Source organism: Pongo pygmaeus, chromosome 12, assembly GCF_028885625.2.
Source record: "Pongo pygmaeus isolate AG05252 chromosome 12, NHGRI_mPonPyg2-v2.0_pri, whole genome shotgun sequence".
Classification (NCBI taxonomy): domain Eukaryota; kingdom Metazoa; phylum Chordata; class Mammalia; order Primates; family Hominidae; genus Pongo; species Pongo pygmaeus.
Genome location: NC_072385.2, coordinates 79,133,120 through 79,156,670, shown reverse-complemented (window position 1 = coordinate 79,156,670; position 23,551 = coordinate 79,133,120). Strand labels below are relative to the sequence as shown.

Below are 23,551 nucleotides of genomic sequence, written 5' to 3'. Positions count from 1 at the left end.
TGACCTCAGGGGGCTCACAGTCTGGCAAAGGAGCCAGGTGGGTAAATACATTACAAAACAGTGCTGTAAGTCCAGCAGTGGAAACATAGATGAAGTCAGAAGAGCTTGATTTTCATGATGAAGCAGGTAAGGTAAGTAAGCAGAGAGCTGGCAGAGTTGAGAAAAGATTATGAAGGAGACCATGTAAAACTAAGGGGAAAAAGGCACCAAGAATTAAAATAGCGAAAAATTTAACTATAGATTCACAGTAGTATGGGAATATAAATTCCAGAGAAGGTTTGTGAAAAACCAAGATTTGCGGCAGAGTGAAAAGAGAGCTCTATTGCCCTTCTTTGACATCTATAACAGCAGCAAAAAAAGGAATATTCCTAAATGACCAACATTGGAGATATCTCTTTGTGAATTGTGGTACACAGTGGACCATAATTCCACTATAAGAATGAAAATTATGAAAACATGTGACACTTAAAAATGTTTATGAAATGCAGGCATGATACCTGGGGGAGAGCAGCTGGTCCTGACAGCACTTAGCATTGCTCCAAAATTCACCATTCCTTCTTTGTTATTGTCACATTTCTTTTATTTAAATGTAATTAACACACTATAAAATTCACACATTGAAAGCACACAAGTCAGTGGTTTTAATATATTCACGAAGTTGTGAAACTATCACCTCCATCTAATTCCAGAATATTTTCATCAACCCAAAAAGAAATCCGTTAGCAGTCATTCCCCATTCCTTCCAGCCTTTGACAACTACAAACCTACCTCTTGTCTCTAGAGAACTACCTCTTCTTCCCCTTCTCTGCCCTAATCCCTGCTGTCTTCCTGAGCCTGGGTAAGCAGGGGCCATGCCCTCTCTAATGCTCTGGCCCCGCACAGGGACACTAGCCCTCCCCAGAGTACAACAGACGGAAGGCCAGTAAACACCATTCTATTAAAAGTTCAGACATACAAATGGGAATTCAACACTGTCATGCAAAACTAAGGAATCTGCCTTACAGAACACGTAGCTCACTCTGTGAGACCCACCCCTTCTAATTTAGTCCCTTCCTTCCTGAGGTGAGTACCACCTTAGCACCCACCTCCAGCTTCCCTCCCTGACATTTAGAGCCAAGACCACAGGACCAGTGGAACCGGTGTGAGGAGAGAGTGGGGCAGGGCCAGGAAGCACCCCTTCCTCTGCTAATGCACGCAAAGGAAGTCTGGTGCTGCCTTTAATTTTTCCACTAAGGAACTTGGAGGAGGCATTGTGTGGTGGCTGGGTCTCCGGCTGCTTTCACCAAGCTTATTATCTGTTTTCCTCACCAGCCTTATCTCCTGCAGGACGCTGTTTTGTTCTTTTTCCAGGGACATTCAGCTTAAGTGTAAAAGCTATGGTTCTCTGTGGAAATGAGCACAGATTATTTTCCTTGCAATTTGTATAGGCCACATTTTCCTGACCAGCTAGGGAGGACACTGCACATTTGATGGTGATGTTTGATCTTTTTGTTTTATGTGCCATGGTGCATTCTCTCTGGTAGCCTCAGAAGTTACAAGACCTTGCCTCACTCTTCAGGAACAAACTACAGCAATGATTCATCTCTCTGTATTTCCCAGCCTCCTGATAAACTGCTAAGTGAAGATGGGGAGGAGCTATCACATCGCGCTGATAGAATAGACACAGAGGGGACTTGGTGATGTGTTAGGAGAAGCACTGACCAGAAGTCAGGGTATCTGGGTTTGGGTTTAACCTCCTTGGTTCTCAGTCCTCTCATGGATAAAGTGAGAGTTGGAATAGAAAGAGGTCACAGCAGGTCCTTCTAGATTTCATTCCATAGTTTCTCTAAATTAGTAAGGTGAAAATAAGGTCTCACTATTTAGGAGATTCTGGTCTCAGGATCCTTGAGGGAAGAGAAAGAAAAGGGAGGAAAAGGAAAAGGGACAAGAGGAGATGAGAAAGCATAGAAGGGAAGGAAGGGGAGAAGAGTTGGGGACACAGGAAGAGAAGTGGGGATCCAAGGAGGGAGGGGAGGGAAATGGAGGGGATAAGAGGAGAAGAAAAAGAAGGGAAGGAGACAGGAGAGGAGGGGAATAGAGGAAAGGAAACAGAAGTAGGAGGGTCCAGGAGAAGAGACGAATGGCAAATTAGTAAGACTTCTTTAGAAAGAAGATGGGAAGTTCACAGGTTCTACAGACTGGGAAAAAAATTATAAATAAATAAATAAATAACAAAGAAAGAAGATGCGAAGAACAGAACTAACGTTTCTTTTTTTTCTTCTTTTTTTTCTTTTGAGACAGAGTCTTTCTCTGTCATCCAGGCTAAACTGCAGTGGCATGATCACAGCTCACAGCCTCAACCTCCCAGGCCCAAGCAATCCTCCTGCCTCATCCTCCCGAGTAGCTGGGACAACAGGTATGTGCCACCATGCCTGGCTAATTTTTTAAATTTTTGGTAGAGATCTTGTTATGTTGCCCAGGCTAGAACTAACATTTCTGATGTCCTACTAGATGTCAATTCTCAAAATACTTTGAAGGTAGATAACAATATTGTTCTTTTACCAACAAGGAAATGATTCCCCTTCCCTGCTTCTGAATGAACATTATGTTCTCCCTCAAGTGATTTTGGTGCAGTTGGGCAGGTTTTAACATAAGCTGGGCTAAGTGATTTGCTCCAAGTATTAACACTAGTTAATCATGATGCTGAAACTCAGACTCAGGCCTGTCTAGCCCGGAGACCTGTGTTCTTTTCACTCTACTAAGCTGAGAAAAGAAAACACAAAGAAAAGTGAGGAAGGGTTTCATAGTGGATACCTCTCCATGCATTTAATCAAAAATAGGCCAAGAAACTCTCTTAATGAAATCCACCCTCCAAAAAAAAAGAGAGAAAAGTAGTCTGAGTTAAGTAAAACCAATTCAGCTCAAGGGAACAGAGTCGAGATAGTCTCACAGGCATTTCCAGGACAGTAGACCTTTTCCATAATGAACACTGCTCCCTCTACAATGATGCAGCAGTAACTCTCACTGCCTTACTCTTTAATAGTGATCTAGATTTAACAAGAATGCCTTGCAGCTTATAGCATATTTGCAATCTTTAAAGCACTTTCACATTCGTGATTCCTTTTGACCTCTAATAACAATAATAATAATAGTATTAATAATTTAGGAACTGAAACAAAGATTTTAGAGTCAGACCTCAGTTTAATCACCACTCTTGCCACTTAGCTCTGTAACCTTAGACTGGTTAAGAAGAGCCTCAGTCTTCTCTCCTGTAAGATGGGGATAATAAAAATGCCTACCCCCTAGGGTTGTAATGAGTATCCAAAGAGATAGAACATGTTAAGTGTTGCCCAGCACATAGTCGTGTTCCAGAAATGTTAACCACTATTATTTAAATATATATAAAAAACACATATATGTCAGAAAAATTATCTGACATTTGAAAATAGGAAGAAAATATTGCTGATTATTGGGTCTTCTTTCAGTGCAGTATTGAGCTTAATTTTCTACTGACTTTACACTCCATAGGTGCAGAGGTTAACTTAAAAATTTTTGTCTAGTAAAGATGCAAATAGTTTCTGTGAAACAGAGCCAATAAGCACAAAGACTAGTTTACTGTCCTGTTGGTCACCAATCAGTTTTAACTCATCAATCTTATAACATTTTTAAATTAAATTTTACACACACATAATCTCAAATGCTTTTTGAATCAGTTTTAACATCTTAACGTTCACCTCAATAAATACAATCTTTGACATGCATTCATATTCTATTTTCCTGAGAGATATGATTTTACCCTTTTGAAAATTACACTTAATAACATGGAACCAACCTAAATGCCCTATCGGTGAAAGACTGGATAAAGAAAATGTGGTACATATACACCATGGAATAATATGCAGCCATAAGAAGGAATGAGATCATGTCCTTTGCAGGGACATGGATGAAGCTGGAAGCCATCATCCTCAGCAAACTAACACAGGAACAGGAAACCAAACACTATATGTTCTCACTCATAAGTGGGAGTTGAACATTGAGAACATATGGACACAGGGAGGGGAATAACACACACTGGGGCCTGTTGGTGGGTGGGGGGTGAGGGGAGGGAACTTAGAGGTCAATAGGTGCAGCAAACCACCATGGCACATGTATACCTATGTAACAAACCTGCACATTCTGCACGTGTATCCCTTTTTTTTAAAAAAAGAAATAAAGAAAAAAAATAAAGAAAAGAAAATTACACTTAACATTAGACAGCTAATATGGGTAGGCCTGCCCCATTTAGTAGAGGGACTGAAACACAAAGAGATTTTTGACTTGTCAAGAGCTAGAAGCAGAATTCAGTTATTTCAAATTCTAGTCCAATATCTTTGTTCTATCTTATGCCTCTGACCAAACAATACCCAAAAATACAATAACAACAATAAAGAATGTAATCCGGAAGGATATAAGGCAGTACTCTTCTGGCAGGCTTGAACAGTCTCCAGGCTGTCTTCACAGCCATCATTCAAAGAGGAATGTGAGAAACATCGTTTGAAGCTGATTTCCAAATGTTCTGCTTCTCTAAATGCATTTTTCAAACCCTTAGAGGAAAGGGGGACCCTCTTTAAAAACAGCAATGATCTAAAAAAGGGGTGAGGTAGGGAATCTGGTAGTTCACTAACCTGGTTAATAGGATATCAAAACTATTCTATGTAAAATCAATTAAATCCATTAATACATTGATTAGGTAGATGGAAACTGAGTTACATCTACCTTGGAATTTAAGCGGACCAGGGTCTCTAAAAACTTACTATTCTCTTTTCTCGGCATGAGAGGAAAGTAAGATTTCAGAATTGAAAGAGTAATTAAGAGGGAGCCCTGTGTCCAGGGACTGAACTCACTGTTACGCTCTGGATGGAACATGTGCTCAGAGCCCAGTGGCCCAAGCTGTTGTAGAAGACGGCAAAAGCAGCCAGCAGAGCTCTGAGCCCACCACGCGCATGGAGGGTGGAACCAGGGATAGTTTAAAGTAAGCAGTGCCTGAATCGTGTGAAAGGAGCCACCTTTACACTTATTATCACTGCAGGCTTATGAAAATCATAACATAAATGAAAGGTTTTTTGTATTGAAAAAATTCCACCTACATTGTGCTTTGGCCCCTCATTTTTCAAATACTTTCATCTCTAAATTCCCCGGGTTTCCTCCGGTGTCTCCAGCTGCTCCTCTGCTGATTGCTCGTCCACGATTCCTCAATGTCTGAGTGTCTGATTCAGACATTTCTTGGCCCTGTCTTTTTCCCTACTAGCTGGTTTAAATGTCATCCATATGCCGATGTTTTCTAAATTTTATCTGCAGCCTCAACCTCTTGCCTGAACTCAGAACTAATATATCCAGTTGCATATGTAAAATCTTCTCTTGAATGTCAAAGATCAACTTAAACTTAATATGTTCAAAACAGAATTTGTGATTTTGTTCCCTCCCTCCACACTCTTATCCCTGCAAAGGCCAAGTTCTACCTTAGGGTCTTTGCACAGTCTCTGGGCCTGGAACACTCTTCCGCCAGTCATTTCATGGACAGCTCCTCTTGGTCATTCAGGTCTCAGTTCAAACATCACTTCCTTCTTAGCTGTCCCTGGCCCCCATCTGAAGTGGCCCATCCCTTTCCCACGGCCACCACCAGTTATTCTGGTAATTATGCACATAAACTGGAAATTTCTCCATAACCTCAGATTTATTACAATACGGAATTCTGTGGCTTAAGTGTTTACCTATTTATTATTAACCTCCCTGCCCTTCCCCCACAGCTCTACCCCCCAATGCATAGAAAATGAGCCTCGAGGGGAACTGGGACTCATCTGTCTTAGTCATTGCTGTTTCTCCAACACACAAGCACTCAGCAGATTTTTACTGAGTGCATATTTGCATATGTGAATGCATCTCTGGGGGTCTGTTTTCCTACAAAACCTGAAGGTAATTATCACAGAAAGCATGCATGGTAACTGGGAAGGATGAATATACTAATTCCAGCATGACCTTGAATTTTTAAATTGATTTGGAGAATAGTAAATGCCATTGGTCCAGAGATTCTTCCTTCCAGTGGGTTTGCTGTCTGGGTGACTCCAGGAGTGAAGCTGCAGACCTTCCCAGTGAGTGTTACAGTTCTTAAAGGTGGCCAGTCTGGAATTGTTTGTTCCTCCTGGGGGGTTCGTGGTCTCACTGACTTCAGTAATGAAGCCGCAGACCCTCGCGGTGAGTGTTACAGCTCATAAAGGTAGTGCAAACCCAAAGAGTGAGCAGCAGCAAGATTTATTGTAAAGAACGAAAGAACAAAGCTATCACGCGGGTAGCTGCTGCTGTCTACAGGTGGCCAGCTTTTATTGCCTTATTTGGCCCCGCCCACATCCTGCTGATTGGTGCATTTTACAGAGTGCTGATTGGTCCATTTTACAGAGTGCTGATTGGTCCATTTTACAGAGTGCTGATTGGTCCATTTTACAGAGTGCTGATTGGTGCATTTTTACAGAGTGCTGATTGGTGCATTTACAATCCTTTAGCTAGACACAGAGCACTGATTGGTGCATTTTTACAGAGTGCTGATTGGTGCATTTACAATCCTCTAGCTAGACACAGAGTGCTGATTGGTGCGTCTTTGTAGAGTGCTGATTGGTGCATTTACAATCCTTTAGCTAGACACAAAAGTTCTTCAAGTCCCCACCAGACCCAGAAGCCCAGCTGGCTTCACCTCTCAAAAAGATACAAAGAACAGAGACAATTGAAAAAAAATGTTTAATCTACCGGGGAAACTAAGAAACAAAACCAAAGGAGGCAGATGATATCAAGCATTATTCACATTTACTGCTGAACCAATGTATTCAGGAATAACACCCACATGAGAGGAGAATATATATTGAAAATGGAAATGTGAATAATTTCCTTAAATGACTTACTTCATTTGCAAAGAGGAAAATCTGCTCCCAGAGAATATGCAAAATGCAAGCAACAGTGATGGTAAACAAAGTTTTAAAGGGAGGAGGAGATGAAGATTCTGGGCCATAGGGGCATTCACCAGAAAGCATCTAAAAGAAGTAGAGGTGGCTGGAACCTGTGTCACAGCCCATTAGATGCCATTTTAAGAGATTAATAATTCAGGTCCCAGGTAGCACGGGGTGACTGCAGTCATACATATAAGCAAATAACAATAAGGACTAAGTGGTCTTTCCATTGACTTATTGGTTCCTGGATGGCAGTAAACAGGGTCTTCAGTGTCTGGCTCACTAGATAAACAAGAGTAATAAGAGGAATCATACTGGTCCCAATTTGGAACTCCAGCTCTGCAGAGGGCATCCACACCCACCTCAAGTCAAAAAGTAAGAAAACTCAATTAGCAGCTGTTCTCCCTCCGCCCCCTTCTGAGGAGGGAAGGGAGTGGAGTTTTCTCCCACACACTTTCTAAGCCATGGGGGAGTCTCCCGAGCTTCTGAACAGCAGTCAGGAAACAAGGCTGTTCAGGAAGCTGGTACTGTGAACCACAAGTCCTCTGAAGAGCTTCAGTGGAAAATAATACTAGCGGATAGATTTAAATTCCTCATACAACCAGAGCTGTTCTTTGTACTTCTAATAGATGTTATAATTTTTTACATAAATACTGTACAATGTCTGCGAGTTAAAATCAGATTCAAAACCTAATCTTTTGATGCAGTAAGCAGTCAAATCTTTTCCTGGTTCTCAGGACAAGCGAAGGAAGTCAGTATGAAATTTCCCTTACCAGAGAATATCTGCTCAACATGTTCTTCCTGGAAACACCTTGAAAATAAAATGGCTCCCAGACCCTCCAGTTTCCCTTGGTTGGGGAAGTCAGAGCCGATCATGGGCTTAAATCTTGTGTGTTATTGGGGATATATCACCTAGCCGAAGAAAATAGACCTAATGACCCTGATTTCTCTGAATTTTCATAAAGAGATTGCAAAGACTTCAGACATTTTTGCCTCAAGACTCAGCTGAACTCATATTAGTCTTGCATTTATAGGGAGAACCTCTGCCAAGAGGTAAGGACAGCAGGAGAGAGGAGTTGGGAGACCTGGATTCAGTAGTGCCTGTACCAGGAGGCAGCCGCGTGCTGACTGTGATCATGCCATGTCACTTAACTTCTCTGAACTTTAATTTTCTTAGCTGGATAATTAGAATATCTATGATCTTTATAGTCTTCTATAGATCCAAAAGAGTATGATTTGATGTGTATAACTAAGTCTGGGTGGCTGGACAGAAAGTTTGAATAGGTCAATTGCCCAACAATAGACTGGTTATATCATTCAGTTGTTGAAATGACCAAAATAACCAGGTTTTTTTAAAAAGCAAAAACAAAAACAAAAAACCCTGGCTAGCTATTTTCAGCAACCTTAACTACTTACTGGCTTGACTACGAAACAGTCCTTTTGATTGCTTAAAATTAAAAATAGTTAAAATAGCTTTTAAAAAATAAGAATAACCACCCTTTGATCAATTGAACATTTCAACAACTGATCAATTGATCTCTGTCACCTAATCTGGCCTTATTTATGAGTGTCTTGAGACACATATCCCACAGGGTTACTCTACAAACTCTTCTCCCTTAGTGTCTACAGCACAACTTTTCGCTGCCTCCTGGATACTTTTTCTTGTTCTATTTACAACTCCTCTTTCTCTGTCCATTCCCTAAATATTTGTTCCTTGGCGTTCCCTCTCAGATGTTTTCCTCTCTCGCTGTATCTGCCCTCCTCGGATGATTTCACCCTCACCTACAATGGTGTGCTGGCAAATGTTTAACAAGCAGCGTTTCCAGGGTGAAGAAAAGCCCTGACTTGTAGTGTTTGCTGATTTCTGTGGTGTAAATACTCTCATTGTGGCCAATATCCGGCTCCCAGTCATTGTGGAGTTGGGAAGAGAGGCATATAACTGACCCTTAACAGCTGAATTAACTAGCTGTAGCACACCACTGCATCCCTGACTTCTAAGACCACCCACATGCTGATCCACTGACCTTTCTCTCTCTCTCTCTCCCTCACTGCAGACTCATATCCACTTGAATGTCACACTTCCACAACATCACCAAGGGTAAAATAGACACACGATCTTCCTGTAAGCTTTTCCCTGCATTCCCTGTTTACCAAGGTAACTGTGGACAAGAGTGAGTGACCCAGCTTTTGGAAAATTTTGACTTCTTTTGAGCTATTTTAGACTATTTTGTGATTGCATCTTTTGAGCGATGGAACAAGACTACCTGCTGGTAAATAGGGATGGAGTTTTTTTCTGCAGAGAAATAGATGTTTCTGCTGTCAATCATCCTGTGAAGTGGTTTCTCTGGGACAAGGAATGGGAGGTGAGAAGCGATTTCAACTGGGGGAGAGAAAGTTCTAGCGCCTAAGACCAGCTGAGTCTGAGTGACATGGAGAAGCCTAGAGTCATTCTACTGGCAGAGTAGCTACTGCTGTCCCATGAACGCAGTGAACAGTAATAGCAGGTATCTAATAGAGCAGCAACATGGAGGCCAAAAAGTCAAGGCAAAAAAAGGGGCCAATTTCTAGAGATGCCAAACTGAGACAGCACTTGTGGACCTGGTCAGTTTTTAGAGGGCATATCCTATTTCCAAGGCTGGAGTGGTGATCCACAGGTGGTGGTCACCCTCAACTGGCTGATCCTGCAGGGTAAGAATCTCAGAAGGGTTTCAACAGCAACAGCAGCACCAGCAGCAGCAAGATGAGAAAGCTAGAGAAGAAGAACCCAATGGAACTTGTCTGTAGCTCAAATGAGAGGCATTCTAAGACACTCTCAGAAATAACTGATGGGACAGTGACAGTAGCTGATTTCTAGTAGTGCAGGCTCTATAGTATAATAATTTAGTTATACCAAGGAAGAATATGTTACAGTCACAGGCTAGAGAGGCCAGAGTATTCCCTTGCATTACATTTATTTCCATCTATATTAGGTCATCTACCCAGATGCCTAAACCCCAAAACTAAGAGTCATTTTGTCTTCTCTGAGGTACCACATACAATCAGTCACAAAGGCCTGCCAGTTCTATCTCCCAACTTTTTCTTGAATCCATCAGAATGTAGGCATGAAGAGAAAAGATGCTCTCATACTTACAGTCATCCCCTCATTTCAGGCCCTTGTCTTTTCTCACTTGGATTTCTCTGAGAGCTTCCCAACTAGTCTCCCTGACTTCCATCTTGCTCCCTCCAGTCAGTCCATCAACTGCATTGCTGCAGAGGGATCTTCAAACAAAAACCTGTTCAAGTTACTCCTTTGTTAAAGTCCTTCAGGATAAAACCCAGACTCCTTGGGGTGGCCTATGAGGTCCTTCATGGTCTGCCTATCACCTTTCTTTCTAGGCTCATCCCACACTCCCCTCCTGCGTCCTGTGCATAGAGTCCTCTAGATAGGGGAGGATGCATTGACCATTTTTCCTACCTTCTTTGCCACCCTCATGACGTGGTTTTAAATGCTCATGCTTTTCTCCCATTATACACTCTCTTCTGGTTTTCCTCTGACATCTCTGGTTGTTCCTTCTCATCATCTTCTTCCTCTGCTCATACTTTAAGTGTTGATTTTCTCCAGAGTTCTCTTCTCAGCCCTCTATTCTGTCTTCCTGGAAAAGGTCAGTTGTTCCTGGGGCTTCTGTTTCCAGCTAATGCTGAGTTTTCTTAAATCTTTGCCTCTAGATCAGACTGCTCTTCTCAACACCTCCACAGAATGCTCTTAGCTATCTTAAACTCCGTATGTCTGAAGTTTATTAGACTCCTACCTCCAGATGTATTCTCCCTCCTATATCCTCTATCTCAGTTTATGTCTCTGTTTGAAAGTTGGAGCAATTACCTATTGCTGCCTGACAAACCACCCCTAATCAGTAGCTTAATACAACAGCCATTTATTATTGCTCACAAGCCTATAGGTCAATGGGGCATTTCTGCTGACCTCAGCCAGACTCAGCTGATCTTGACTGGGCTTTCTCACATGTCTGGAACCTCTGCTGGGACAACTGGGATGACTGGGTCCATATGGTCTCTTATCCTCCAACAGGCTAGCCTAGGTTTATTCACATGGCAGATGGACAGAGTTCCAAGAGAGAAAATGGAAACCATTCAAGGCCTCTTGGGGCAGAGGATCATAATTAAAACACCATATCATTTCCACTGCATCCTCTTGGCCAGAAGTCACAAAGTCTGCCCAGGTTCAAGGGATGGAGAAATATACACCACCTCTTAATGGAAGTAGATGCAAAGTCACATTTTAAGGAGTGTGGATAGAGAGAGGGGCAGAGAAATGTGATCCTTTTTGCAATCTGCCACAGAAGTAATCCTAGATATCTCCACAGTGATAATGTGGTGGTGATGGTGATGATGGTGATGGTGGCAGCTAATGTTTACCAAGTACCTAGCACATATCCTGCACTGAATAATGTCAAGGGAAAGGTAGATTCTGCATTGTGTTTACAGTTATGTATTAAAATCACTTATTTTCTTTATATTGGTTTCCGTTGAGGCCCTCTTTTGGCTTACAGACAGCTATCTTATTACTCTGTCCTCATGTGGCCCTTCCTCTGTACGTGTGCAAAAAGAGAGCGATCTCTGGTGTCTCTTCCTCTTCTTACAAGAACACCAGTCCTAGTGGATAAGAGCTCCACCCTTATGACCTCATTAACCTTAATTGCCTCTTTAAAGGCCCTGTCTCCAAATACAGTCACTTTTGGGATTAGGTCTTCGTGATTAGGGCATGGGGTGGGGATAGACACAATTCAGTCTGTAACAACTGAGTTACAAGTCCCTCCTTGTAACAAACACTAGAATGGCTAAAATGAATTTAAAAACCAACATCATATGTTGGAAACTGGAACAACTGGAATTCTCATACACTGATGCTGGGACTTTAGTCCAATCACTTTGTAAAAACTGTTGAGCTGAATCCAATAAGGCTGAATATATGCCTAGCCTTTGCGATTCTACTCGTAGATATTTTATCCAAAGGAAATGCAAACGTATACACACCAAAAGACATACACAAGAATATTCACCACAGTACGATTCATAATAGCCTTAAATAGGAAAGAATTCAAATGTTGATACATAATGGGAGGAATAAATAAGTTACAGATATCCATACAACAGGATATCATACAACCATGAGACTGAACACACTATGGTTAAAGCTCACAAACATCATGCTGACTGACAGAAGCCAGACACAAAAGAGTACATACTTTAAACTTTCACTTAAATAATATTCAATAACAGGCAAAACAAATCCATGGTGTTAGAAGTCAGGCCAGTGGTCAGCCTTGGAGAGGGAAGTGGTGGCTGGAAGGAGACAACAGGGGGCTTCCAGGATGCTGGGTGTGTTATGATCTGGCTTCTGGCTACACAGCTATGTTCAGCTCATGAAAATTTATCAAGCTGAATACTTATATGTGCATGTTTCTGCATATATTTTACACTTCAATAAAAAATTTTCTTTAAAAATTTTTCTGAAAACTCCACATCATCCTAGAATAAAGTCCCAAAACTTCAGCAAGGCCTGAGGCTTTATGACCTGGCCCCAGGCCGACCTTTCCAGTCCCATCCCTACCACTCCTGGCCTAACCTCCAGCCAAAACAAGTCATCACCCATATCCACAGTCCATCGTGCTCTTTCATGCTTTCCACTTCATTTGCTTGGTTAACTCTGTTTTCAACTTTAAAAGTCAACTCAGGCTTTATTCTCCATCAGGAAGTTTTCCTTCACCCCACCCAACCCGGGCTGAGTTACAAGTCCCTCCTACGTCCTCCCTTAACATTTTATGTGTACTTATTACCCTTAGTACGTTGCACTATCATTTTTGGTTTATGAATCCATCTTTGCTGCTGGACTGTGAGTGTGATGAGGGCAAGAATTGTGTCCTTTGTCTCTGTATATGCAGCATCTAGTGCAGTGCCTAGGACACAGCAAATGCACAATGAAAAACAGATGAATGAATAAACGGATTAATGGACTTTAGTTTACAGTCTTGATTTTGGTACACAAAATTCTTCTTCAGTCATTCTAGCAAGAAAAAGTGTTTTTTTTTTACATTGAAACTTCATCTGGCAGCACAGATTATACCATGCCCAAAATTTAGGTTGCAATGAGTGCTTTGTTCTTCATGAACATTAATACCAGAGAAACCAAATGCACATTTGTTAAAATAAGTAATAACAATATTGCCCATTCCCTAAAGACTGTCAGACTGTACAAAATAATTGCATTCCTCTGGAATACGGGTGAAGTGTTAATGTTCTTGGTTGGCTGGAGAATCAACAAATTCCTCTAACATCTAGATTGGCGATGTTTCTAGGTGTATCTGCCAGAAATTCCTCAGATATCCTCGTCTAAGATTTATGGACTGAGAGGTTTATGATATTTCAGAGGGTAGAATCGGCTATTGTTTTACATATTAGCCAAGTCAAGTAAATGCAGTGAAAGCTGTGATTGGTCTCTGGGTCTAAAAAGTGAAACAGGCTGACAATAGCCATATTCTATGCAAGATCCAAACAGGCTTCAGCCAGGCAAAATGCAAAGTAGTGATCATAACTACTTCTTGGCAATGTTTATTCTTACTTCTGATTTTGGGCTTTCAGTACGGCTCTGTAACAGAATGCCAAAAAGGTTTTAATGGTAGGAGGTAGGATGATAAAGCTATTGCCATGATGATGATTCTTGGTAAATAAGGGTGCACTATGTGCCACAGAACAAGCACAGATATGAAACTTGACCTCAGACTGCTTATCAACCAAAAAGTTAGGGCAAAGGTAAAACAGTAGCGCTATAACTTTTAAACATACGTATAATCTGGGTATTGAACTGGGTATAGTAGGCCCACCTTCAGAGCCTTTGCTCACTCCCACCTCGCTGAGGACACTTCTCACTCACTCTACCCCAAGAACAGCCCCTGCAGGCTTGTTTCTAAGGGCCCTGACTTCACCCAGCTGCTTGATCCACAGCTAATTGGACCAGACAGGGCACATGACTCAAGGTAAGCCAATCAGATTCTCTCAGTTTGGAATTGAGCCGCACATGGTCCGAAGGAGAGAACCTGCCGGGCTATCTGGGCAGCCATTTGGGGTGAAAGAGTGAAGCAGAGAAAAGTGGTCAGCAGGGAGAAAGTAGAGGCACAGGAAACCACCGTGGTGTAATAGCAGGGTGGCAGGAAGAGAGATCAGTTCCTGACAGCTTTCCTGTTTCTGATTCCAGTCCCTTTGGGGACATCTGATACGTTCTCTGGCCAGCTCTGGCCTCCTTTTTATGTTTATGCTGGTGTGGGTGGTTTTCCGAGGTCCCAGGCCTAGGACAGACATGCTCTGGTGTTCAGGTAGGAGGACTGTCTTCAATTCTTGGTGTCATGTCGTCGGAGGGGAGGGCTTAGACTACGGGAGGCCTCCTCGCACTGCAGCAACTGGCATCCACGGCCCGGGGATGGCTGGAGTTTTAGCTCTAATGCTGGGGACTTGGGAGATGTTGGTTAGTGGGGGTGTTAATTTGGTTCTTTTAAAAAGGAAGCATGACACTGTGAGTGATGACATTTGAACGTCAACAATACAACATTAAGCCTGTGGAAAGTTTTAATTATGATAGCTAACACAGGAAATTGCATTTATCTATGGAAACTAAATTTAGAAGCCTGGACAGATTGACAGGATCCCTCCTAAGTCCATGTAAACAGCCCTTGCCAGGTGCTAGGAAGTAACAGCAGTAGCAGGGGCTGGCTAGTCAGGGCGATCTTCAAAAGTCCTATCTTCCAGGTTAGGGGGGAATGAACAATTTCTGAAAGAACCCCATTTTCAAGGCTGTTCCTATTCTCTCCCTGCTTTGTGTCCATAAACAAGGAAAGGGTGCGGTCATGACTTGGATTTGTTCTGAGCGGTGTTTGTGTATCCAAGGCCAGAGGCAGGACCCAGTGGGAAAGGGAAGTGTGGGAATGAGTGAGGGGAAATCTCTAGGGCTCCTTCCCCTCCTCACCCTCCATCATCCCCCTCTAAGGGAACTCCCTTAGGGTTCCCTCCTTCCCACGGTGTTCCCTCTACCCACTTCAAATCTCAGTGACATGAAAACTGGGGGCATCAGAGGCAAGGGAGTGACAGGAACAGTGGCTTTGTATAGCAAGGACATTGGAGTTGGCCAGAGGTGGGTAAAGCCGTGGCACTATCACCAGCACCATTCTCTGACCCAGACAAGAGGGTCCTCTGCCCTGGGCTATGACATCTAAAGGCCCCTGGCCCTCCTCAAGGCTCACTCCACCTTGTGAAGTGAAGAGTCCACCAGAGCCCATATATACCCCTCAAGACCGTGTTCCAGGTCCTGAGACTCCAGAATTCCCTGTGCAAGCAGCCCTGCGCCTGTTTCCAGGGCCTGTAAGGGCCTCTTCCAGGGTCTGTCCTCTCAAGGATGTGTATGCCCTAGAGTTCAGGGTGCCCTAGGGATAGCTGTTTGCAGACAGGATGAAGAAGGGGTGGACGGCACACACTGGAGTATCCATATTTGAATTTCAAAGGTGGGAAGAGAAGGGCACCAGGTCAGGGGCTACAGTCTGATTCTCCATGGTATACTGCCTCTTTCTGGCTCAGACCAAGGAGTCTGAACATTCTAAATTTGAATCTGGGCTTCCTGGTTGTTATGAAGGTTTATTTGTCAAAGTAGGAGGAGAGAACATGTCTGTTAGCCTGATATATAAGTTTTGCATATTTATTCAAATGGAATATGAACAAATATTCCATTTATTCACAGAATTTGAACAAATAATCCATTTATTCATGGAATATTTGGGGAGCTTGGGGCAAGAGTACAAATAGGCTTTAACATTTGGGGAGCTTGGGGCAAGAGTACAAATAGAAGCTATTTGTAGCCCCAGGCTCCCCAAATGGTAGAGGCCGGCCATGCCATCACTTCAACACTGTTTGACTTTAGTTAAGTACTTTAGGCCTCTGATACTCAGTTTCCTCATCTGCAAAACAAGGACACTAACAGTAATAGTTATTGTGAGAAATTAAAGTGTAATAAGTTGTAATTATTGTTGTGTGCCCTTGGGTAAGTTACTTAATCTCCCTAGTACCTCAGTTTTCTCATCTGTCAAATGGAAGGATAGTAGTATACCTATCTCTAAGGGTTGTTATCTATTAATATATGTAAGAGCCTTTGAACAGTGTCTGGCACATAGTAAATACTATGGAAATGTTCGTTGTTGTTATTGTCCGATATCCATGGCCACTACTGCCACCTGGCTGATTGGATTAAAGGAAACAGCATATGCAGCATGTAGGTCACAGCGAGGCACACCTCTGCCACATTTCTGAGCTTATTTGAGATTTGTCTCATACTCCAGACTCATCCTGTGATTACAAAACCCCTACCAGACTTCTTAGGAAGGATAGAGTCTGTTCCTGCTTCCAACTGTGACTGTGTCTTTAGCCAAGTGTAATCTGATGAATACAAACTAAGAGTTCTGTCCTGGGTTAACCCTCATTCTTGTCTGTAAAAGGCTTTCAGATCCACTCAGAAAGGTGCAAAACAAATCTTACATCTCTGGGCAGAGACATGGTGGTGGCAGAGAGCAAGGAACGGGGGAGGGATGTTGGCCCATCTCCTGAGAGCCACTGATTGCCACTCCTCACTGTGGAAGAGCTTCTGCAGCCCTGAGCATTGGCAGGCTCTCAGGGCTGGGCTGGGTTTAGGAATTAACTTGAAGTGTTAATTTTGTAAATATCTAGACAGGGTTGATCCTCCGCAAGAGGAGAGTTGATCACACAGAAAGACCTAAAAGCCTTAGAGAGCTACAAAAGTGTTTCCCAACTGCAAGCCCCATTGATTTCTACTACACGACACAACCTCTGTGGATCAGCAGCTCTTTCCTTTGCTCAGCAACTGAACAGCCCATTCCCTATTTGTTTCAACTTTGCAGGGGATCACCAATGGGGAGCTGATATACTAAAGCTCTCCATGGGAATGAAAGTTAAGAAGGGTACCAGGGAGGCCATTGGCACACAGGTGAGCATCAAGCCCCCTGACTCCCACCTTCCATAGCATCCTCTTCTCAAGGACCCATTGCAGGCAGGTTCTCCTTGTGTCCCCGTGCCCTATGGACACATTTTATTTTAGGAATATTCTCCTCCTTATTCACATTAGGGCACCAGTAAGAGGAGCATGCAGTATTATATCTCTCTCAAATATTTTTATTTTGAAAATGCTGAAGAAAGCCCTAAGCCAAAGAAAATTAGAATCTACCTGTGCGATTTCAGACAACAGTCAGAAGCTGGAGAGGATTTTTGTCAGGGTGTGGTCCTGAGGAATGACAGGCCCTTTACAAAGTCCCTCTCATCCTAGAATCCATTTATTCCACCTAAATGTTTTCTTCCAATGCTTTCATGTATGATGTTAGGGATGTGCATGTTCATAGGCTTCACTGCGGTTTGGGGCCAGCTACATAGCCATTCCCTGGGGCCCATGACCAGTGACCACTAAATCCCTGTGCCATGGTTTCCATCAAAGTTTTTGCTTCAGAGTTCTCTTTTCCTCGTGGCCAAAGCTCCAAGGCCTTTGGACAGTCATAAAATGGCGCCCTGACCACCTTTTATTTGCATTTTGTGGTTTTGACCACATATGTGCACTCATATACCATAGGAATGGGATTATTTTTACATGTAGAAAAATGCTAGAGTGAGGAAAAGCAGCACCACAGTGTTGCCAATGAGGGTACACCTGCTTTGATTGGCTTGAGCTGTGCCTTTGTTTTTAAGGTCATATTTGATGCAGGACATAAATATATAAGTTGCTTTGTATGCTTTACTGAACAAGCCCAGAAATAAGTTATAAACATCCTTGTGACTTTTTTTTTTTTTTTTCTGAGACAAGGTCTCCGTCTGTAACCCGGGCTGGAGTGCAGTGGCGCGAACACGGCTCACTGCAGCCTCGACCTCCTGGTATGGGATCTCATCATGTTGCCCAGCCTGGTCTCCAATTCCTGGACTCCTCCCACTTTGGCCTCCCAAAGTGCTGGGATTATAGTTGTACGCCACTGCACCCACCCATGACATTTCTTAAAGAAAGTAGTTGTTATGTGTGACTGGTAACCATTTTTTCAAGAGTTAAACATCTGAGCTATCTAAATTCCACTGCAAAGTATGAAAAGCAAATTAAGTAATCATGACACAATCACTCAAATCAGAAGAATGAGGAGTGCAGTATTTTTTTTTTTTTTTAAACGGGTGTGGGTAGGGAAACATCAAACCTGATGGTCAAAATTCAGCCAAAATCTCCAGCCATTGAAAGTTTTTAGGAGATCAGTGATACCCCATAGGGATGATTGGTTGGGATGATTATCCTTGTGGTACAATCAAATTAACAGGTATTTGGTTGCCAACTGTTTGCTGGCTAGGACAGAGTGAGTACGGAAGTCTGGGGTGTGGGGAGGGCATTCTAAGTATGTGCTCTGGGTGTGTCCATGAAGCAGAACTGTTTTTCTCAACTTTCTGTTCATGAAGCCTGGTTGGTTGGACAGCTGCTGAGGGGCTGAACCAAAGGGTATGACAGTCAATATGTTTCATCTATGAGACCTAATTTCAGTGACTGTTTCAGTGGTATAAGAAGCCATATTCTATGCCAGCTCTCCTCTGCTCAGAAGAAAACAGAGATATTGTTAGTTTATTTCCCATGAAGGAAAAGTTTTGATTCCACCCTGAATGTACCTTTGTTTGTTTGTGGAGCCATTTCTCGTTTTCTCTTATCAAAATATTTCAGCTGTAGCTTAACAAATTGAGAGGGTATAGGAGCTTCTGTCCCAACCAAGTCAGATGAGCATGCTTAATCACAGCTTTGAAGCAGATCCACTATGTTAGCGAATAGAACACTTTTTTAAAAAAGGGAAAAATATTTTTATTCCATTGAGTATCTTTGATTGGAAAAAAATGCACATGGAATGAATAGCAAGGAAGAAGCAAAGTTAATATAGCTCTATTATGTAACAACCAAAACAGTTGCCATGTAACATTTCTATGTTTCCTTTTATAAATAACATACATGGTGTTTTTTCTTTGAATATGCATTTATAACTGAGTTCAGCAGCAGCCAAGCCTTAAAGCCCTAAGAGAGGTAATTGATTTCAGCCCTTTTAAAGAGATTTTACATATCTCTGCTCAGTGCCATTATGTGTTGATTTCATAGTTTAACAGTTACAGAGTGTATCTATTTCTCTAATTCCCATTTAGTGTCTGTGTGCATATATTTCTCTATTTCCTATTTCTTCGCTATGTTGGGGGCTCAGGGTGGACAGTTTACTTTTACCCTCAAGGACCACCTGTACATGTGAAATCAAATTCTGAGAAAATATATTCTAGCTTCTCCAAAGCAACATATGAAAATGTTTTATTATTGGAAACTGAATATATTCCAGTTTTCTAGCAAATATAGCTTTGGGAGCTCGAAAGTTGAGGACTTTTTTCCTCCTGTTTCTTTCTATAGAGCAGTCAATAGTATTGAACAAGAAAAAGCTGCATGACTTTTAGACCAGAGGAGTGAGGACAGTACTTAGAGGAGGTAAGAGAGTTCATCACGTGTTCTACATTGAGCTGACAGCAATGTACCTAGTGCATCCAATTAACTAATCTTTAATTTTTTTACCAGGCACACAGCCAACACGTCCAGTTAACCAGGATAAATGATTTAAAAGAGCTTTGTAAAAATGCTGAACATAATTTGCCATCACCAAATATAGGAATCTCTGAAGCCAACTGTCTTGCTCATATGAAATGCAATGACAAGATCCAAATTGTGAGAAAAGGAATCCAACTTGGTTGGAACAGGAAAGAAACAAAAACAAAGAATCTCTGGCCCAGAGTCATTTCTGTTTGGAAAAATTTCTGAAGATTAAACTTAGGCCCTGAGTGCACCTAACAGTGCAATCTGCAGGCTGCCAATGCGTAGCCGTGGAACTAAATCCAGCAGCTCAAGGTGAGAGAAAATTAAGTGGATAGAGTCTACCTCCTTAAGATACTCTTCTTATCAGAGCTTCCTGAGACCTTCCAGAGTGATGAGTTCCAAATTACGTACAGCCATAGGAAAATAAATATTTGGCCAGCTGTAGACATTGGATTTACTTATCTGTAGCCTATTTCTAGCTTCAGAACAATTTCTACTTCTACCTTATAATCCACCACAGCCCAGGAGTTTAAGGATCTTTTATTAAAGTATCTTCACGTAGTTTATTTTTTGAAAGAAAAATTACCACTAAGAAAATATTTTTAAAAAATACTCTCCAATTATACATAGTGTACATGTGTATGTGTATAAATACATAACATATATTTTACTCTCACATACAGGTTAAAATCAAGTCAGTGCCCTGGTCTACTCCCTATGTGGAAAGTTCAGAGAGAAGGGTCTGAACATGGCTTTTTCCTAAGTTTGTTATATTCCTTGGAACATGTTTCACAGGATGTTACTTAGGGCTCCAAATGGCTGGGCAAAATAATCATTACACATACAGAAAAGAAATTACTAATTTCTTTAATATAAAAATGTATCTGACAAATCAATAAGGAAAGATAACTCTATAGGAAAATAGGCAAAGGAAATATCCAGGCAGTTCAGGAAAAGGAACAAAAAGCAGGAAATCAACATATGAAAACATACTCCACCTTGCTTGTAGTTTAAAAATTCAAATTCAAATGATGATGAGATAGAAATTTTCACTTCCAGTTGGTACAGATTTTTTTTTTTTTTTTTTTTTTTAAGACAGAGTCTCCCTCAGTCACCCAGGCTGGAGTGCAGCAGTCTAGGATCTTGGTTTACTGCAACCTCCATCTCCCAGGTTCAAGCAATTCTCCTGCCTCAGCCTCCTGAGTAGCTGCGACTATAGGCACCCCCCACCATGGCCAGCTAATTTTTGTATATTTTTAGTAGAGACGGGGTTTCAGCATGTTGGCCAGGGTGGTCTGGAGCTCCTGACTTCAGGTGATCCACCCACCTGGGCCTCCCAAAGTGCTGGGATTACAGGTGTGAGCCATCACACTCAGCCAGATTTTTGAAAGAGGTAAAACCAGGATAAGATATGAGAAAACAGTCGTTTTCATACATTGTTCATAAGTGTATAAATTGATATAATGTTTTGTGTTGGCAATGTTGCAATACTTACTAAAATTGAACCCCACATTTTACTTCTACTAATGTAATCTATAGAAAACATTCCCCTAAGTACACAAAGACAAATGTACATGAATGATGTACATAGTTCCTAATAGCTAAACACTGGAAACAAATCTCTGAAAAGAATTTGGTAGATCTATATGTACTTACACAGAAAGAGTTCCAAGATACAGCAACACGTAAAAAGAGCAAGTTATAAAAATGATTTAGAAAATGATTCAATTTTTGTTATATGCAGAGGAAAAAAAATCTAGTGTCATATATACTAAAATACAAATACTAGCTATTTCTGGGGGTTGGCATTTTGGAGTACCTTCCATTTCTATCTCTTGTATTTCTGTAATATTTGATCATATACTAAGGGTAAAATAAAAACAATTTAAAAAATAACAGTATGAACATCACTTACATAGCTTTCTTGCCAACCCCCAGAAATAGCTAGATTAGATTCAGGATCATGTTAAATCTGAAGCTAAACATGAGGAAACAACAATCAGATAAATCCAGATTGTGTGAGATGCTACAAGATAACTAACCTGGACTCCTAAAATGTGTCAATGTCATGAAAAACAAAGAGTCATGGAGACTGTTCTAGATTCAAACAACTAAAGAGACCTGACAATTAAACACAATATGTGATATCTGACTGGATTCTAAATTTACACACACATGAAAAAACATTATAAAGGATCTTCATGGAACACAACTGCATGGGTGACTCTACATGACAGAATAGTATTTCTAGGATCATATTTTGGGAAATGCTGGGATAGAAAATGTCCCTTTAACTGAAGCTTATTGTGCCCCTTCATGCTAGATGTTCCTATATATATTTTTTCTTATTTAATCCTGGTAATTTACAGAAGAAGATGATGATTTTCTATCAAATTTAAACTCTAATTATTACTCTGATTTTTGAGAGATGCCAATATATTCATTTCTAGAACATCTTACCTGGCTTATAGATTTTTCAATTAGTGCTTAGATACCAACTGTAATTTATTATCAAGTTGGGGAATTTCTGAGCTGTAGGGGATCTTAGAGGAATTGTGGGATCAACCCTTATCATTTTACAGATGAGCAAAGGAACTCCGATGGGCTATGTGACTTACACACATTCAATTAGGAGAACTGGCTTTGGAAAACTAGCCTCCAAATTCAGTAGTCTTACCATAAAGCTATTATGATTTACTCAGCCCTTGCTGAATGCCAGCAGTGGACAAGGCATCATAACGGCCTGCCCTAAGACACCCTTCTGCCAGAAAGAAGCTCAACACTTGAGGAGGAATTGCATGACAATCTTCAGCGAGCAAGAGTATCCAACTCCCCGCACTTTTAATCACGCAGGCAGTCTGCCGAGTCCACGTTGCACCAAGGCATGCCCTTTGCCTGACTTTTTTGTTACATAAGAAAGCACTAGGAGTTCGAGCCAATACTCTTTTTTCTTTAAAAAGAAAAAATACAAAAGACAAAGCAAACTGACTGCTTATGGAAGATGGATCACAAAAGAGTCCTAAGTCCTTTCCTTATGCTCCTAATAAACGTTTCCCTCACAACATATTCCCAGTAGGCCTCAATCCATCTGGTAGACTGATGGGGGAGATTAAATCATTTGTTCTTTATAAAATGTGTGTAACACTTTCTCAACTACACTAAGACTCCAGATTTATACAACCCTCATTTTATATCTCCCTCTGAGAATAACCTCCTCATTTACAGGATTTAAAGAAGTCAAAAGCCCTTCTCCCTAAAACAATTTTCTTGACTGGCTTATACCCATTCTTTTTTTAGATGGAGTCTGTCTCTGTTGCCCAGGCTGGAGTGCAGTGGTGCAGTCTCAGCTCACTGCAACTTCTGCCTCCCAGGCTCAAGCAATTCTCCTGCCTCAGTCTCCTGAGCAGCTGGGACTGCAGGCAAGTGCCACCACAGCTGGCTAATTTTTGTATTTTTAGCTCTACTAAAAATTTCACTATGTTGGCCAGGCTGGTCTTGAACTCCTGACCTCAGGTAATCGGTCTGCCTCAGCCTCCCAAAACGCTGTGATTACAGGCATAAGCCACCATGCCTGGCCTTATACCCACTCTTTAGGAGGCCAATGGAATGCCCCCCCAGTGATGATGGTGAAAGGGTGACTTCCCTTGTTGAGGGGGTAGGACAGGCACAGGGCTCTTGAGAGTACAGAGAGCCACAAAGGTGACCAAGACCAAGGTTTGTAGAGGTAAGTCCAAGTCTAAATAGCTGGAAAAGCACATGCAACCTCAAATCTGGAGACTACCAAGATTGTGGTTGTGAATCAAGGATTTGGAATTGAATGGAAATGGGTTGGCTGCACAGACAGGTCAGGGCCAGGCAAGACTGTCTTGGAAAATACACCCAGATTCTAGCTGGCATGTGTTGTTTGCCATGTGTGGCT

The 23,551-nt window shown here is 41.7% G+C and overlaps 1 long non-coding RNA gene across 1 annotated transcript; it reads left to right on the top strand.

Annotated features, from left to right (window-relative positions):
* The first annotated feature begins 2,206 nt into the window (after positions 1–2,206).
* LOC129030717 (uncharacterized) lies at positions 2,207–19,944 on the top strand. The gene is made up of 4 exons (XR_008500737.1): positions 2,207–2,395; positions 16,901–16,986; positions 19,456–19,530; positions 19,618–19,944. It is a non-coding gene; the product is annotated as an uncharacterized LOC129030717 (long non-coding RNA).
* Positions 19,945–23,551: the final 3,607 nt, after the last annotated feature.